Below are 19,266 nucleotides of genomic sequence, written 5' to 3'. Positions count from 1 at the left end.
TTCTTCTTCCCAGTGATTGTCAAGTTTATGATGTCTTCTCTTTCTCTTGAGAACTATATCTCCTGGCATCAAAGGAACAGCAGGTGCTTTTCGATTGTAAGCTTTTTCTTGTTTCTCACGCTGCTGAGTCAGGCTTCGCTCCACACACTCTTGTACTTTCTTGTATTGGGCTTGGCGGTTGGAATCCCAATCAGCACCTTGTAGATGGTCTTCAGGGGTCTCAACTCCCATTTCCAGATCTACTGGCAATCTCCCTGGTCTGGCCCTCATCAGGTATGCCGGTGTGCAGTTCGTGGAACTCACAGGGATGTTGTTATACATGTCCACTAGATCGGGCAGTTTTTCTGGCCACTGACTTCGTTCTTCTAGTGGGAGAGTCTTCAGAAGGTCGAGAATGATGTGGTTCATCTTCTCACACATGCCATTGGTCTGAGGATGGTAAGGCGTGGTACGGATCTTCCTGCAGCCGTAAAGGTTGCAAAACTCCTTAAACACTTCAGCTTCAAAGGCTGGTCCTTGGTCAGTGAGCACTTGATCTGGGTAGCCATGTGGTCGACAGAAATGTGTCTGGAAAGCTTTGGCTGCAGTCTGACCGGTCAGGTCCTTGACTGGTACTACCACCAGGAATCTGGAGTAGTGGTCAACCATAGTGAGAGCGTAGTTGTAGCCTTGTCTGCTGGGTGCCAACTTTACATGGTCCAGGGCCACGATCTCCAGGGGCCGTTTAGTTTGGATTGGCTGGAGTGGTGCTCTCTGGCTGTGCTGGTCTTTTCTTCTAAGATTGCAGGGCCCGCAGTTTCGACACCACTTCTCTAGGGCAGATCTCATGCCCACCCAGTAGAATCTTACTTTAAGTAGGGCCTCCAGTTTCTTCCAACCAAAGTGGCCTGCACCATTGTGATAGGCTTCTAGCACCATCCTCGTATCCTTCTGTGGTACAATCACTTGCCACACCTTCTCATGCGTCCTCGGGTCAATGATGCTCCTGTAAAGTTTGTCTTGATAGATGAATAATCGACCCCTCTCCTTCCATAGGTACTGTGCCTCAGATGGGGCTCCTTTGTCAAGGCTGGCGCCAGGCTGGTTGATCAGTTTCTTTACCAAGCCTACCGCTGGATCATTTTCCTGGGTCTCCTTCCAGTTGTAGTGAGGTAGTGGGTTCAGGGTCACCTCTTGGCGGTTGGCACGCAACTGCCGGCACTGTTTTGCTCCATGGCGATGGAACGCTGGCAGCTCAATCTCTTCAAGATCATCTACATCTTCACCCTCGTCTGCTAGGTGAGGCATCCTGGACAGAGCATCTGCGTTGCCGTTCTTGCGGCCAGCTCGATACTTGACAGTAAAGTCATAATTCGCCAGCCGGGCTACCCAACGCTGCTCCATGGCACCCAATTTAGCAGTATCCAAGTGGGTCAGGGGGTTGTTGTCCGTGAAGACAGTGAATTTGGTGGCTGCCAGGTAGTGCTTGAACCGCTCTGTGATAGCCCATACCATGGCCAGGAACTCTAGCTTAAATGAGCTATAATTTTCTGGGTTTCTTTCAGTAGGCCTGAGCTTCCTGCTGGCGTAAGCAATCACACGCTCTTTGCCTTCCTGCACCTGTGAAAGCACTGCTCCCAGTCCCACATTACTGGCATCTGTATACAGTACAAATGGTAGACTGTAGTCAGGGTAGGCTAGGATCTCTTCACCCGTCAAGGCCCCTTTCATTTGTCTGAAGGAGTGTTCTTCTGCTTCTCCCCAGTGAAATGGCGGGCCGGAGGTCTTTCCTTTCTTCTTTGGGTGGCCTACCAGGAGCTCTTGCAAAGGCGCTGCCATTTTCGTGTAGCCCTTGATGAACCTTCTGTAGTAGCCTACCAAGCCAAGGAACTGGCGTACCTCCCGGACGGTAGTAGGTGTGGGCCATTCCTGGATGACTGTGACCTTCTCTGGGTCCGGTGCTACTCCTTCTGCACTGACCACGTGACCTAGGTACTGGACCTTTGGCTTCAGTAAATGGCACTTGGATGGTTTCAGCTTCATTCCATATCGGGATAGCGCTTCAAAGACTTCAGCCAGGTGTTTCAGGTGGTCCTCGTAGGTCTTGGAGTACACGATGACATCATCCAGGTAGAGCAGGACGGTTTCAAAGTTGAGGTGCCCTAGGCAGCATTCCATAAGCCTCTGGAAGGTCCCGGGGGCATTGCAGAGTCCAAATGGCATGCTGTTGAACTCACAGAGGCCCATTGGGGTGGTGAAGGCCGTCTTCTCCCGATCTTCTTCTGCTACAGATACTTGCCAGTAGCCACTAGTAAGATCTAGGGTAGAAAAGTAGTTAGAGGTTTTCAAGGCAGCGAGGGATTCCTCTATCCTTGGCAAAGGGTAGGCATCCTTGTGTGTTATCTGATTTATCCGTCTGTAATCCACACACATCCTCATCGTGCCATCCTTCTTCCTCACCAGGACCAGGGGAGCTGCCCAGGGGCTGCAACTGTCCCTTATGACTCCTGCCTCCTTCATGTCCTTCAGCATGTCCTTTGTGCGCTGGTAATGGGCTGGTGGAATAGGCCTATGTCTTTCCTTAATGGGAGGATGACTGCCTGTGGGTATGTGATGTTGCACCCCTTTGATCCTACCAAAGTCTAGTGGGTTCTTACTAAAGACCTGCTCGTATTCCTGCACGACCCTGTAAACCCCATGTTTCTGGTAAACGAGTGTAGAGTCGGTCCCCACGTGGAGTTTCTGGCACCAGCCCTCTAACTGCTTTTGGGAGGTCTCGCCCTCTTTTGAGTCAGCTTGTGTCAGGGGACCTACAGGTGTTATAGCGTCATTTGAGCATGTAAACAGTTTGGCTATGGTAGCGTACCTTGGCAGTCTGGCTTCCTCCTCCCCACAGTTCAACACTCGTACAGGCACTCGTCCCTTGTGTACATCAACTACCCCCCTGGCTGTCAGAATCGTGGGCCAGTGGTCTGAATGAGTGGGCTCTAGTACAGCCTGGTAATCCTGTCCTCTGAGACCTACCGCTGCTCTACACCACATCATCATTTCACTCCGTGGGGGTATCACAATGGGGTTAGCATCCATCACCCGCACACTACCAATCTCACCGCCAGTCTGTTTTACCTGTTGCTTCCTCAGAATGATTCGGATCTCCTTTTGCAAGGCTCTTTGCGACCCGCCCTCAGCACCTTCAACAATCTGGTGAAGCAACAACAACACTTCCCCTAGGCAATTTTCTATGACATTAGTACCTAAAATCATTTGCGGGTTCCTTTCTCTAATATCAGTGTCCACAACAATCCGTCCTTGTCCCTTCATTTCCTGCCTTCCCACCTTTATGGTTACCTCCTTGACCCCAATCTGGTCTATAGGTTGTCCGTTGGCAGCATAGATGGTGAGGGAGGGGTCCGGTGGTCGGAGATCGTCGTCCGACCAAAACCTACGATACAGGACATACGGGATCGTGGTTACCTGAGAGCCGGTGTCCAATAATGCCGGGGTAGGGATCCCATCCAGGACGATGGACAGGACAGGACGTCCACCCACGTACTGATCACGGCAGCGACCTGGGCCTGATCTTCTTAATCCTGAGGACTGGCCCTCGGCCCCAGGTTTGGCTCGTTTAAAGGGCAAGCCCTTGCATAGTGACCTGCCTCCTGGCAACGACGACAGATGGGTTGTCCAGATGAGTCATAGCGATCACTGCTCCTGCCTCGGGTTGTAGGACCTCTTCTCCTCCGCATCCAAGGGACGTCCTCTGGGCTGTCAGCTAGCAGGATCCGATGAGGGACTTTGGTTTCTGAGGGCAACTGCATTGCTTTCAGGATTTGTGCGACATCCTTAGTGAGCTGTTGCACCTGGGAGGATAGTGTATTTATAGTCTCTGCTGGCGCGTTGAGTCCTTTTGCAGTTACCAGGGACTGCGAGGAGGATTCCGCTCCTGCAGCCGTGGAACTGGCAGGCCATGCGGGTGCGACGGGGTCTGTGTCCACAGGAGGTTGGAGTGCTTTCACTGCCCTGTCTTTCAGAATGGCAAAGTCCACGTCAGGGTGTTCCAGGGACCACAGCTTCATCTGCTTCCCATCCTCAGGAGAGCGCAGGCCCCGCAAGAATTGTTCCTTCATCATCCGGTTTCCTTCCTGATCACTGACAGGGTCCACCAGCTTGAGAGCCCGTAGTGCAGCCTGCAGCCTGAGGGCATAGTCTCTTATGCTATCTTGGGGCTTCTGACGGCAGTTATAGAAGTCCGTCCTCAGCTCTCCCTCTGTGCGGTGTTCAAAAGCAGCTGCTAGTTTGGCAAAGATGGTCTCAACAGAGCCCCGGTCATCATTGGTCCAGGACTCAGCCTCCAACTCTGCTGCTTCAGTCAATTGTCCCAGCACCACAGCGGCCCTCTGCTTACCAGTCATCGCGTGCATGTCTAGCAGGGTGTTGATCTTCTTCTTAAACCCGGTCAGCGTGTCTATTTTACCGGCGTATTGGGGCAGCCATTGCGCTCCTGGGACATACAGTAAGGAAACTGGCATTATGGGGGAGACTTTGGCCGGCGCAGCTGCGACCGCGGCACCGGCACCAGGCGCTGCTGCGTCCAGCGCGACGGGGGCGGGCATCGCTTGGGCTGCGTCGCCCTGACCAGGGGCATTACCTCCTGCAGCGTCCATTTTTCTTCAAAAAAAAAAAACAAAAATCTGCGCGCTCCCTTTCCACTTCCTGGGTCAGAACGCTCTCCGAATTGTGGGGATTCTGGGGCGGCCACACCTCTTCGTGGGCGGTGCTCTTTTTCCTCGCGCGGGCTGCAGCGCGCGCTTTTGAAGATGGCAATATGGCGGCGGTTCAATTTTTGCGGTCGGACCTCTGAGGCGCACGGTCACCTGTCTGAACAGGTCTAGTCCACATCCTGTTCGTGACGCCAGATATGTGAAGCCCTACAGGTGCGGTGCAGCAGTGTATTACCCTTAGGGACTCCACGGGATGGGACGGTCTGGTCACAGGTAGGGAACCTTCGTTTTTGGGATTCGTCGTGACGCCACTCTCAGAATTGCGGTCAGTGAGGACCGCCACTGCAGGTTAAGGGATGCCTGGGGCTGATGGTGGGTGCAGTCGGTTGTAATAGCCTCCTGAGAGTAAGGCAAGCCCCAGGTCCCTGTGTATGTGTGTGGGACCACAGGTCGCAGAATGACTCAAACACAGTCCAAGAAGTCTTTTAACGTGTTTACTCACTGTTTGGAGGTCACGGTGAGATGCCCGGGCGGCACTGTGATAACCAGGTGGAACCAGGAATTCCAGGAGGCCGTTCTGAGGGTAGCTGTCCACTCGCCCTCCTTGCACTCTTTCTTTGTTTGGGAGGATCCCTTGCTTGAAGCGTGGTAGGACTCCTCCAGGGAAGCTGTTACTACCCTGCTCCCCTCTCTCTGGCCCGTCTGCCGGCAGCGTGGCCTTGGTGGGATGGCTTCTGGCCCTGTCCCCTTATGGGCCTGGTGATTGCTGCTTGGCTCGAGCTCTGTGTAGTAGTGGTGAGGGCATGAAGTACCCCCACCTGTAGGTTAAGCAGCTCTGGATGATTTGCTGCCTGTACTGGGGATCTGTTTCCCCTTGCGTGCTCGGATACCAGGATCTCCGTACTCAGCCACCCCTCTCTCTGGATGTCTTTCAGGCCGACCCACGGTACCCTTTCTCCCCCGCTTCCAGCTACTGCACTCCTCAGGACCTGGCCGACACCAGAGCCCCCTCTCTGCTTCCTTCCACACCCTTCAACCTCCAGACTCCTTCTCTCCTTCCTCTCTCCTGCTTCCTAGCAACCAGCCTCTGGACACACCCCTAGCTGGGAATTGAAAGTTAACCCCTACTGGCTACCCAAGGGTCCCTTCTAGTGGTGTGGGAGACCTGGTCACTATGTGTTTGTGTGTGCACCTCATCCTGGCCTTTGGAAATTACCTGGAAGCATTGTCCCCGCATGGGTGCAATACTCTGTGGTGCCTGACCAGGTCAGGGGCGCCACACAAGCAAAGCTTTTTAAAAATTTGTTACTTGGTTTAAGAACATTGCTTTGCAATTAAGGCAAATTCTCACTGTGCACACTTCCGGTTCCATCCTTTCACCACGTTCTGACCCGCTCTGGAAGAAACTTTCTGTCTATATGTACTGTATACTGTATACAGTATACCATTGCACAACACAGTATATACTATATAGCATGCATGGCCGGCTTTAGGCATGTGCGACTTGTGCGGTCGCACAGGGCACCAACGGCCATGCTTCGGGGGGGGCGCCGCAGAGATGTAAGAAGTAAACTTCCTGTCTCCTCTGGTCCCAGCATTGCGTTTCTACTGTAACTGCTGCCGCGCAGGTAGCAGGCTTTGATGGGAGGAGCCACAGGGAGACCCTTTATTAGAAACTAAATGTACTGTCTCCAGCGGCGCCTCTCCATCCCTTTCTTGAAGCTTGGCAACCAGGTGCTGGCTGCCTCTCTGTGCGGGCGGCTGGCTGCCTCTCTGTGCTGGATGCCGGCCGGCTACCTGCCTCTCCGTGTTGGAGGCCCGCCAGCTGCCTGCCTTTCCATGCTGGAGGCTCGCTGGCTGCCTGCTTCTCTGTGCTGGATGCCCGCCGGCTGCCTGCCTCTCCGTGCTGGAAGCCCGTCGGCTGCAGTCCTCTCCATGCTGGAGGCCCGCTGGCTGCCTGCCTCTCCGTGCTGGAGTGGGGGTTCCTGCTGTGTTTGGAGGCTGTGTAGGGGCTCCTGCTGTGTGTAGGAGGCTGTGTGGGGGCTCCCGCTGCGTGTAAGAGGCTGTGTGGGGGCTCCTGCTGCATGTAGGAGGCTCTGTGGGGGCTCCTGTTGCGTGTAAGAAGCTGTGTGGGGGCTCCTACTGCATGTAGGAGGCTGTGTGGGGCCCCCTGCTGCGTGTAGGAGGCAGTGTGGGGGCTCCTGCTGTGTGTAGGGGGCTGTGTGGGTGCTCCTGCTGTGTATAAGAGGCTGTGTGGGGACTCCTGCTGCATGTAGGAGGCTGTGTGGGACTCCTGCTGCGTGTAGGAGGCTGTGTGGGGGCTCCTGTTGCATGTAGGAAGCTGTGTGGGGGCTCCTGCTGCGTGTAGGAGGTTGTGTGGGTGCTCCTGCTGCATGTAGGAGGTTGTGTGGGGGCTCTTGCTGTGCGTAGGAGGCTCTGTGGGGGCTCCTGCTGTGCATAAGAGGATGTGTGGGGGCTCCTGCTGTGTGTATGAGGCTGTGTGGGGCTCTTGCTGTGCATAAGAGGATGTGTGGGGGCTCCTGCTGTGTGTAGGAGGCTGTGTGGGGGCTCCTGCAGGTATTTGCATATACGTAGTTGTAGTGTGGCCTCTAGATATAACTCCTGTGGACCCCAGACACCGCAATCTGATCCTGCATGCAGCCTATCTTTTATATAGTATCTACTGTATGTGTGTCATGTACAGTTAGGTCCAGAAATATTTGGACAGTGACACAAGTTTTGTTATTTTAGCTGTTTACAAAAACATATTCAGAAATACAATTATGAGATTCTGCAGCAGCTGAAATGTGTGTAATGAGGTTCTGAAGCATAGAAGGTGTGTATGATGAGGTTCTGCAGCAACTGAGATGTGTATGATGAGGTTCTGCAGCAGCTGAGGTGTGTATTATGGGGTTCTGCAGCAGCTGAGGTGTATTATGAGATTCTGCAGCAGCTGAAATGTGTGTAATGAGGTTCTGAAGCATAGAAGGTGTGTATGATGAGGTTCTGCAGCAACTGAGATGTGTATGATGAGGTTCTGCAGCAGCTGAGGTGTGTATTATGAAAATTCTGCAGAATATCACATGATTCGGTGTGCATTTATCTTACAAATTTTCCAACAAAATTATTTGCAGCATTGCCAACTGGTGTGAGCCCAAACTGGTTAATAAAGGGACTACAGTATATATGCCATAGTTTTTCCATACACAGCGCCCCCCCATCCTTATGGTGTGTATGTGGTACTGCAGCTCAGTCTGTTCAGGTCATTGGAGCTGAGAGGCAGTGACACATACACAGTGCCCCCCGTCTTCATGGTGTGTATGTGGTGCTGCACCTCAGTCTGTTCAAGTCATTTATGCTGAGAGGCAGTGACGCAGCGACACATATAACCTGAGGATTCTTTATTACATAGAAAGCAGAGATTTTTTTCTAATTTTTTTCTAATTTACATTCCCCTTTAACATTTGTATTTTGGACTTTATGGTCCAGAGTACACGCAGCATCAACCGCCAGCTCCATCGTGCATTGTCTGGCATCATCCTGTACGTTTATCCTCAGGATTTGTAGAGTAGATGTTGATCCCACCAATGGGGCCACGACCTGCGCCGCTCTAAGGCGGGCTTTGCACACTACGACATCGCAGGCCGATGCTGCGATGCCGAGTGCGATAGTCCCCGCCCCCGTCGCAGCAGCGATATGTGGTGATAGCTGGCGTAGCGAAACTTATCGCTACGCCAGCTTCACACACACACTCACCTGCCGTGCGACGTCCCTGTGGCCGACGACCCGCCTCCTTGTTAAGGGGGCGGGTCGTGCGGCGTCACTGCGACGTCACACGGCAGGCGGCCAATCGGAGCGGAGGGGCGGAGATGAGCAGGATGTAAACATCCCGCCCACCTCCTTCCTTCCGCATATCCTACGGAAGCCGCAGTGACGACGGTAGGAGATGTTCCTCGCTCCTGCGGCTTCACACACAGCGATGTGTGCTGCCGCAGGAGCGAGGAACAACATCGGACCATTGCATCAGCGTAATTATGAATTACGCCAACGCTGCACCGATGATACGATTACGACGCTTTTGTGCTCGTTAATCGTATCATCCAGGCTTTACACACTGCGATGTCGCATGCGATGCCGGATGTGCGTCATTTTCAATTTGACCCCACCGACATCGCACCTGCGATGTCGCAGTGTGCAAAGTGCCCCTAAGTGTATATGAATTTATATTATCTCTCTATGAAGAGCGGCAGCGCCTCATTCTCCAGATATATGTGCACCCCATAGGTGAGATCCGCATGTTCCATCCATGATGTAATATCCACTGATACAGCATACATGATTGAAATCGGAAGACTTCTAAAAGAACGCGATCAAACGTTGTGGATTTGAGGTGCAGATTCTCTAGCACAAATTTGGAGTTTATTGTACATTTGAAGAGATCAATTATATTAGGATATAAAAAAATGGCCTCTGGTCCTCATTTGTTTCCTGGAAACTGGGTAAAAAAATCAGTGGGGGGGGCACCAAAGGGCAGTTTTGCACAGGGCGCCATTCAGGCTAAGGCCGGCCCTGATAGCATGTCTATCAATTTGCATTTGTGGATACAGTATTGTACTTTCTTTCTGCTAACCAGTACAGCTCATTGCTTATACTCTACCTCTCGCACACCAACAATTTCATTGTAAGCTAACATGCAGTTTAATTTGTTTTACATATTTTTTACTGTACTGTACAGTATTTTGTATTACTGTACTGTAATAATTTTATATGAATACAGTACATTATATTGTATTGCTGTAATAAGTTTGTATAAATACAGTAAATATTTTTTGGTTGTGGAACGAATTGTCTGTGTTTCAATTATTTCCTATGGGACAATTCACTTTGATATAAGAGTAACTTGGCATAAGAGTGCATTCCCAGAACCAATTATGCTCGTAATCCAAGGCTCCACTATGGAGAAAAAACTTTTCCAGAGATAAGATAGTACCTTGGTTCACTTAAAAAGCACCATTAATTACAAAGCACTTTACAGGAATCATTATTACTATCCCCATTGGGGCTCACAATCTAAATTCCCTATCAGTATGTCTTTTTGGAGTGTGGCAGGAAATCAGAGTGCCCAGAGGAAACCTCAAAAACATAGGGAGAACATAGAGATTCCTTGCTGATACTGTCCTTGTTGGGATTGAAATATGTAAATGGAGAAAAATCTAAAACCTTTTACAAATAAAATATAGTGCCTTAGTTATTATGTACAATGTTAGGGTGGTTTCACACATTCAGTGGCTCCATCGGAGCTTACGTCCGAACTCCCGCAAAATAGGATTTGGACGAATGCCCCGATGGTGCGATTGACTATAATGGTACAGATGGAGTCACCATGTGCTATGTTGTGCACCATTTTGAGTGTATATGCCTACTGGTAATGCCTACCAGACGCAGAAGACTATATAGCTTAAGAAATGCGGACGACGTATGGAGTGGAGTCCACTAAATTATCAAAATACTTGATTGACTGGTCTTTCTTTATACAAAGGTCTAGCTAGCTGGCTATTCTAGTGAACATTGGTATGGCTGAAATTCAAATTCGCCTGTTAGCACAGATCTTCATTGGAAAATTAAGTTATCCCCAAATTTAAATGTCCATTATTAGGATCTGGGTGTTTCTCCAGACCCCAAAGCATAATAAATGTAAAATGTTAAAAAATTAAAAAAATCATTGAACTCACCTTGACACTCACCTCTCAAACCCCTCCACTAATCACCTGTCTGGTCCTTTCCACATCTTTTGATGAGTGCAATGAGTGCTTATTTCTCTGGATGGTCTTGCACATATGCTCACAAGGTTGTGGCACACAATATGAAGTCATGATGTTGTGACTAGTGTTGAGTGAGCTTGGCACTGTTCGGTACTTGATTGAGCATCGGGGTGTGGGGGCTCAGATGCGTCGTCCGAGAAACAATGACTACAAATCACAGACTCACTTCCCTGTATGATGTGCAGGCACCCCAGTGAGAGCCATTCACAATCTCTGAATGGCTCTCACTGGGATTAAAGCAACATTTTTGGAGGTAGTACATCAAAACAAAAGGAAAAACCCACCCTCCATCCCCTTAGAAATGCTCTGTTTATGGCTGTGTGATGCCCCAGGGCATGCAGTACTCGGTCCCGGGCTCTGTAGTGCTCGGTTGGGTCAGTAGTGGTCGCGGCCCGGTACCGTGGCCCTTGGGGTGCCGTCACTCAAGAAAGAAAAAGGCTTTTTTGGTAAGAGTAAAAGAAAATAACAAAAGTGTTTGTTGACTACCCCACTTGCGGTGTGCGGCCAGGTTATTTGGGGTTGCCGCTGCAGGTTTCTGATGGATTGATGCAGCCTGGAAGGTTATAGCCCTCCGCAAGCAGGGACAGGCTACAGCAGTGGATGATGGGGGTTGTAGTGGGAAAAAAGTCTATGTGAGTGCACGCCTTCAAGGCGTCCACACCAGTGTTGCAGTTTAACTTGCCTTGTTTACTTTTGGTACTGGAACCATGGGTAGCGGTTCCAGGTGTACCCGCTCCCCTTGTTCTCCATGCCAACTGGACCTGGGATAGCTGTCCTCCGTGCACACTTGTTGTGATTGGACTCCCGTGGCCTGGAGCTACTTGGAAGTCCCTTCTTTTCTCTATGGGCCCTAATGCAGGCAGCCTGGACTATTTAAGGGGTTCAGTCCCCGGTCCTCTCTTTCCTGCTTGTGCTTCAGGCTTTTTAGGTTGACGATTGACCCTGGAGATCCTCTTGTCCGGCAGAGTTAACAGCTGACCATAAAGTGTCTCACTGTCCTAGGGTCTGCACCCTGCCTTGTGCTGAGTCTCGTGAGCTTGGTTCCAAACTTCCACAAGCCCTCCGTGGTTCCTGGAGTCTGATGCTTCCACAAGTAACCCACGGTGCCTGGAGTCCTACCGTGTTTCCCCGAAAGTAAGACAGTGTCTTACATTCTTTTTACCCCCAAAAGTGCCACTATGTCTTACTTTCGGGGTATGTCTTATTTTGGAAAAAATCCCACAGCAATCGCAGCAAGTCTCCATGCAATGTACCGTATGGGGACTTGCCGCAATTGCGCCCTAAGTGTACCGCAATTTAAGGAAACTTAACCACCAGCGGCTGCACATGAGGGCACTGAGGCTGCATGATTTTGTATGTTGTCCATGGTCCTGATGGACCACGGACAACATTACTGCAACATTTCAACATTTCTCGGTAGCCGAGCATTCAGCTGAGCGCCCGACCGCCGGCATGTGTCAGCTCTCAGCTGAGCGCTCAGCCGCTGGCATGTCAGGGCGTTCAGCTGAGCGCCAGACCGCCGGCATGTGTCAGCTCTCAGCTGAGCGCTAAGCCGCCGGCACGTCAAGGCGCTCAGCTGAGCGCCCGACCGCCGGCATGTGTCAGCTCACAGCTGAGCGCTAAGCCGCCGGCATGTCAGGGCACTCAGCTGAGCGCCCGACCGCCGGCATGTGTCAGCTCTCAGCTGAGCGCTCAGCCGCCGGCATGTCAGGGCGTTCAGCTGAGCGCTCGGCTGCCGACATGTGACAGCTCTCAGCTGAGCGCTCTGCCGCCGGCATGTCAGGGCGCTCAGCTGAGCGCTCGGCCGCCGGCATGTCAGGGCGCTCAGCTGAGCGCTCGGCCGCCGGCATGTTAGGGCGCTCAGCTGAGCGCTTTGCCGCCGGCGAGTCAGGGCGCTCAGCTGAGAGCTGTCACATGCCGGCGGCATGTCAGGGCGCTCAGCTGAGCGCTCGGCTGCCGGCATGTTAGGGCACTCAGCTGAGCGTTCGGCCGCCGGCATGTCAGGGCTCTCAGCTGAGCGCTCGGTCGCCGGCATGTCAGGGCGCTCAACTGAGCGCTCGGCCGCTGTAACTGTACTGTAAAGAAGAAAAAAATAAATAAATACATTTTTACTTTGTCTTACTTTCGGGGTACGTCTTACATTAGCCGACCCCCCCAAAACCCCCACTGCGTCTTACTATCGGGGGTGTCTTACTATCGGGGAAACACAGTAGTTATGTACTCCACAGTTCTCACTCCTTTTTCAGCTCTCCGTTGTCTCTGCAGGTCTGCTTTCAGTACTTTACTCTTTCTACTCCTTCACTTCACTCCTCTCTCCTTCACCTCCTCACTAAACTTGTACCGCCCCGGGGCTTGGCCGGCTGCTCGAGATCCTCAAGGACCCGGGGGTCACGTCGCTCTGAAAGGGGGGATTGGCGCTACGCATAGGGACTTCGGTGGGGACGTCCACAGCCGGAGCCGTGGTTGTTTGTAGGGGGGATTTGAGTTCGTGACTCCACCCACGGGTTGTGGTGAATGGATGGACACCACCGCTGCCGTTGACTAGGCTCCCCGGGACGGTGTTGTGCAGCTTGTTGTTGACCCCCTCCATGGGTAGGGGGATGATGGTCCCGGGGGCCTGAGGCGAAGGATTGGATGTGTGCTGGGGTGTCGGTGCAGTGCGGCGCAGTGTGCGGCCCGAAAGCACTGTTGTACTCACTATTACAAACACACTGGAGTTTCTGCAAACCAAACAAGATGGTGAACGGTGCCTGCAGCAGGCTGCAGTTTTCCCCTTATCAGGTTGGTGGTTTCCGCCTTTCTCCTGCACCTTACTTATGTAGAAAACGTCGACTCCTATGCCTGAGCAATAGTAGTCCACTTCCCGGCTTGGTATGTGCCAGGAGAGCCCTCTTTGCCCACAGATTCTGGCCCCTCGGGTCTCTATGCCTGGGCGGTGGCGTTACCCTAATGGTTGGGCTGTTGTCTTCAGTCGGGTGTTAGGTGGGATAGATCCTTAAGTCCAGTCCTCAATCAGTTGATTTGACTCAGCCCGGTTCTTTCTGGGCCTTGTACTGGGTCTGAGTACCCCTCCTGGTGCTCCAGTTTCCAATCGGTTCCCCGGTTCGGTACTGGCGGGCCACCGACCATCCCTGGTCCCTACGGTTCCACCGGCTGTAATCCCAGCTCCTGCAGGCAGCCACCACCATTTGACTCCTTGCCAGAGGTGACTGGGCTCCAACCCAGACACCTGGTGTAGACTATGGCAGACCTAGGCACAAGTCTGCCCTTGAACGTCACTCCACTCCACTCCACTTCACTGTCAAAGCTCATCTACTGTTTTTCCCACCTCAGGGTTTGTAAACTCCTCGGTGGGCAGAGCCAACTGCCTGGCTCCGCCCACCTGGTGTGAACATCAAACCAAGGTTTTGTAGCTTGGCTGCTGTCACCTTACTAAGGGTGTGTGTGTGTGTGTGTGTGTGTGTGTATGGGACTACCTGTCACAACCTGGCTAGTCCAGGGCGTCACAAACTGACTACACACTATCTGCCAGCTTCCCAATTGACCCCTGGCCCCTCCTCCTCACTGGTTCTCTCCCTACAGGCTGGGTGGCTACATCCAATCAGTGCCCTCCCCTTTTACCTGTTACTAGGCAGTCTCCCAGCTTGGTATCGGGATTGTGTATGTGGCCTGAAGGTGCTCGTGTACTTACTGGCATGGATATTCTGGGGTTTGGGTTTCCACGGGTTACATTTGTGGCACCTGGTACCGCAGAGGTGCCACAGCTGTATGTGTGCAGAGAGCCGAACTGCCCAATCATTGACTTTTACTATACTCGTTAGTCGAGTTGAGTACTTTCAGAGAGTCTGACCTGGTCGACTCTAGTATGGTACACTCAAGCCTTTTAGTGCTCACACATATCTAGTTGTGACCTTTCATTCAGCACTCGCAGCCAATATTAGAAGATGTCGAATGAAAGGTCACAATGATGTCACTCACAACATGTGACTTTACCTTGCGTGCTCATGGGCCGAACTATTCTAAGCCTTAATAGATCTGGGAGCCTCTGCCCAGTGTGAGAGACCATGCGATTCAGTGCTAGTGGCAGCGATCAATAGATGCAAAGATAACCAGACGGGTGACAGTGAGAAGCATAGGGGCTGGAAAAAGGAACGTAAGGTGAGCATAAGTTTTTTGTTAATGTTTTTTTAACCTTTTGATGGCTTTACTGTTCAGAAACATGTCGCTAAACAAATTACAAAAAAAATCCACATTTTGACTAGAGATGAGTGATCCTGCTATGGATCCAATAGGAGGCAAACAAAGTCATAGACAACGCCTTTAGAGAGGCCCAAAAGCTGACAAAACAGCTAAAACCATTTGACAGTTGAATCACACTGTTGTGGCACAGTCATTAACTTCCTAAAATATTAACATAAGAAATATAGGATAAGTGACAGAAGTAGGCGTGTTGCTCTGAGATCTCTTTCATTACAAACAAGACAAAACTTGGAGACCCATCATGAATCCAAAAATTAAATGACGAGGTAGGTGAATGACTGATAGGTGTAGGCCTCTTGCTCTTAGATCTCTGTTACTACAGACAAGACACAACTTGGAGAGGCATCTTGGAGTCTCCACTAGAGATGAGCGAACCGGTCCCGGTTCGGCTCGAGGTCGGTTCGCCGAACGGAGCTCCCGTTCGAGTTCGGTTCGTCGACCGTTCGACGAACCGAACTCGAACCGCATAGGAAACAATGGCAGGCATTCACAAACACATAAAAACACATAGAAAACACCCTCAAAGGTGTCCAAAAGGTGACAAACAACTCACAACACAACACAAACACATGAGAAAGTGACCCGGACATATACTCATGTGAAAACAAAAGAGCAGGACAAGGAAAAAGAGGAGGAGACACAGATATAGGCATGGCACGCCCTTCTAAAATCATGTAAAACACCGCAAGGTGACTCCAAGCGGAGTCTCCCTTTTTTCCAAAAATTGGGCCCCACACACACCCACCCCTTCAGTGGCAGCAGTTGTGCCCCAGTTGTACAATTCACAGCTAGGTTTGCATCAAGCACATTCAAAAATACGCCATAATTAACCGTCCCCAGGATGACACCAGGGTAGGTAGCAAAGTCTTTCCTGATCCCAGCTCTGTTCATCTTGGCTCCTTTTAAAAAACACAGCAAGCAAGGGTTACTCCAAGCGGAGTCTCCCTTTTTTCCAAAAATTGGACCCCACACACACCCACCCCTTCAGTGGCAGCAGTTATGCCCCAGTTGTACACTTCACAGCTAGATTTGCATCAAGCACATTCAAAAATACGTCATAATTAACCGTCCCCAGGATGACACCAGGGTAGGTAGCAAAGTCTTTCCTGATCCCAGCTCTGTTCATCTTGGCTCCTTTTAAAAAACACAGCAAGCAAGGGTTACTCCAAGCGGAGTCTCCCTTTTTTCCAAAAATTGGGCCCCACACACACCCACCCCTTCAGTGGCAGCAGTTGTGCCCCAGTTGTACAATTCACAGCTAGGTTTGCATCAAGCACATTCAAAAATACGCCATTCTTATCCGTCCCCAGGATGACACCAGGGTAGGTAGCAAAGTCTTTCCTGATCCCAGCTCTGTTCATCTTAGCTCCTTTTAAAAACAATGTAAGCAAGGGTTACTCCAAGCGGAGTCTCCCTTTTTTCCAAAAATTGGGCCCCACACACACCCACCCCTTCAGTGGCAGCACTTGTGCCCTAGTTGCAAACAGGATGTTTTGATTTGCATCAAGCACATTCCAAATCCACAAGCATTTACTCTCCCCAGGATGACACAGGGGTAGTAAATTCCTTCTGGATCCATGACTTGTTCATTTTGATGAACGTCAGTCTGTCCACATTGCCACTGGACTGACGCGTGCGCTTATCTGTCAGCACACACCCAGCAGCACTGAAGACACGTTCAGAGACAACGCTGGCAGCTGGACACGACAAAATCTCCAAGGCGTAACTGGAGAGCTCTGGCCATTTTTCTAGATTTGAAGCCCAAAAGGAGCAAGGCTCCATTTGCAAAGTCATGGCATCGATGTTCATTTGGAGATACTCCTGTATCATCCTCTCCAGCCGTTGACTATGTGTCAGACTTGTTGTCTCTGGTGGCCTTGCAAAAGAGGGTCTAAAAAAATTATGAAAAGATTCCATAAAATTGCTGTTACCAGCACCAAATACGGTCCTACTGGTACGGGTAGACTGTTGAAGATGACGAGACCGTCCCATGTTTGGCAAGTTACAACTGGGAGAATCACTCCCTGCACCTGCACGGTTGTTTGGTGGAAAAGCCGAGCTAAGATCAAGTAACAGCTTCTGCTGATACTCCTGCATACGTGCGTCCCTTTCTATGGCTGGAATTATGTCACAAAATTTGGACTTGTACCGGGGATCTAATAGTGGGGCAATCCAGTAGTCATCATCACTTCTAATTTTGACAATACGAGGGTCATGTTGGAGGTAGTGCAACAAGAAGGCACTCATGTGTCTTGCGCAGCCATGCGGACCAAGTCCACGCTGTGTTTGTGGCATAGAGGTGCTAACCGTTCTTTCTTCCTCTGACATCTCCCCCCAACCTCTTTCAACTGAAATTTGACCAAGGTCTCCCTCATCTGCTGAGTCTTCCATGTCCATGGACAGTTCGTCCTCCATTTCTTCATGTTCTCCTGCACCTTCCTCAACATTTAGCCTGCTACTATGCGCCCTTCTTGATCCCTGTCCCCCATGGTCCCATGCCTGGCGCCTTGTTGATGATGAACGTCTGGACCTTGGTGATGTTGTTGTGTCTTGCGCATATGAAACCTCCTGTAGTTCATCCCCTTCCTGTTGTCCCACCCCCTGACTCCGAATAGTGTTTAGCGTGTGCTCCAGCATGTAAATGACTGGAATCGTCATGCTGATAATGGCATTGTCAGCGCTAAACATATTCGTCGCCATGTCGAAACTGTGCAGAAGGGTGCATAGGTCCTTGATCTGAGACCACTCCATCAGGGTGATCTGCCCCACCTCTGCATCACGTTGGCCCAGGCTATACGTCATGACGTATTGCACAAGGGCTCGGCGGTGCTGCCACAGTCGCTGTAACATGTGGAGAGTTGAATTCCAGCGTGTCACCACATCGCATTTCAGGCGATGAACCGGCAGGCCGAAAGACTTCTGGAGCGATGTAAGTCGCTCAGCTGCGGCGCTTGAACAGCGGAAGTGAGCAGACAGTTTTCGTGCCCTGTACAGAAGGCCATCTAGGCCGGGATAGTGTGTTAAAAATTGCTGGATGACAAGGTTCAACACGTGAGCCATACAAGGTACGTGTGTCACCTTGCCCAGGCGAAGGGCCGCACCCAGGTTTGCAGCATTGTCGCACACGGCCTTACCAGGCTGCAGGTTGAGTGGAAACAACCATTTATTAAACTCGGACCGCAGAGCTGACCACAACTCCTCAGCTGTGTGACTCTTATTCCCAAGACATGTCAAGCTAAAGACCGCCTGATGCCGTTGCGCTCTGCTGCCAGCATAGTAATGAGGGGTGCGTGATTCCTTCTGCGCAGTGAGAACGCTGGTGGCCTGACCAGGCAGGCTTGGGGCGGAGGTGGAGGACCCAGATGAGGTGGAGGATGCAGAAGCAGTGGCGGAACTTGGACAGACAGAGGATTGACACACAAGTCGTGGGGACCGCAAGACTTGTGCAGCAGACCCTTCACCATCTATCACCATAGTTACCCAGTGGCCAGTCAGCGACATGTAACGTCCCTGTCCATGCTTACTGGTCCAAGCATCGGTGGTGAAATGCACCCGTTCACACACAGAGTTTCTCAAGGAAGCGGTGATGTTGTGTGCGACATGCTGGTGTAGCGCGGGCACACCTTTCTTAGAGAAGTAGTGGCGACTAGGCATCTGGTACTGGGGCACAGCGACAGACATAAGGTCTCTAAAATCCTGTGTGTCCACTAGGCGGAAAGGCAGCATTTCGGTAGCCAACAGCTTTCAGAGGGATAGAGTCAACCTCTTAGCTTTGTCATGGGTCGCAGGAAGTGGCCTTTTATTTGACCACATCTGAGGGACAGAGATCTGGCTGCTGTGTGTAGACGGTGTTGAGTAGGGTGTCCCTGGAAAAATGCAGGTTTGTGAGGAAAGTGCAGGCGGAGTCATGATGTTGCCTTCATCCAAAGTTGGTGCTATCGATGTCTGAGAGAGCTGTACACACTCACTTGTTTCCCCTTCCAAACCAACTGACGACCTACCAAGCAAACTGCCTGTTGCGGTTACAGTGGTGGAAGTTGTGGGTGGAAAAACAGGTGTGACAGCTGTCCCCACAGTCCTAGAAGATGACGAGCGCGCGGATGCACTGGAAGGGGCAGGCGGTGGATGGTTCGCTCCGCTAGGCCGCATTGCAGCACGGTGAGCTTCCCACCGGGACATATGATATTTATTCATGTGACGATTCATGGAAGAAGTTGTCAAACTGCTGAGGTTTTGACCTCTACTAAAAGAACCATGACAAATTTTACAGATCACATAATTTGGGCGATATTTTTCTATGTCAAAAAAGGACCAGGCTAGGCAAGGCTTAGAGGCCATGCGACCTGTTGATCCACCCCGAATAATGCTCAGAGGCAGAGTAGTGGCTGAGGATGCAGTTGTAGATGTGCTACCAGTACTCCGACTGTGTCCAGGAAGGCGCAAGGTAACTTCGTCATCAGTTGCATCCTCCTCCACCACCTCTG

The sequence above is a fragment of the Anomaloglossus baeobatrachus genome, chromosome 3, assembly GCF_048569485.1.
Source record: "Anomaloglossus baeobatrachus isolate aAnoBae1 chromosome 3, aAnoBae1.hap1, whole genome shotgun sequence".
Classification (NCBI taxonomy): domain Eukaryota; kingdom Metazoa; phylum Chordata; class Amphibia; order Anura; family Aromobatidae; genus Anomaloglossus; species Anomaloglossus baeobatrachus.
The sequence above is the reverse complement of the archived record's forward strand: the minus strand, read 5'-3'. Positions refer to the sequence as shown.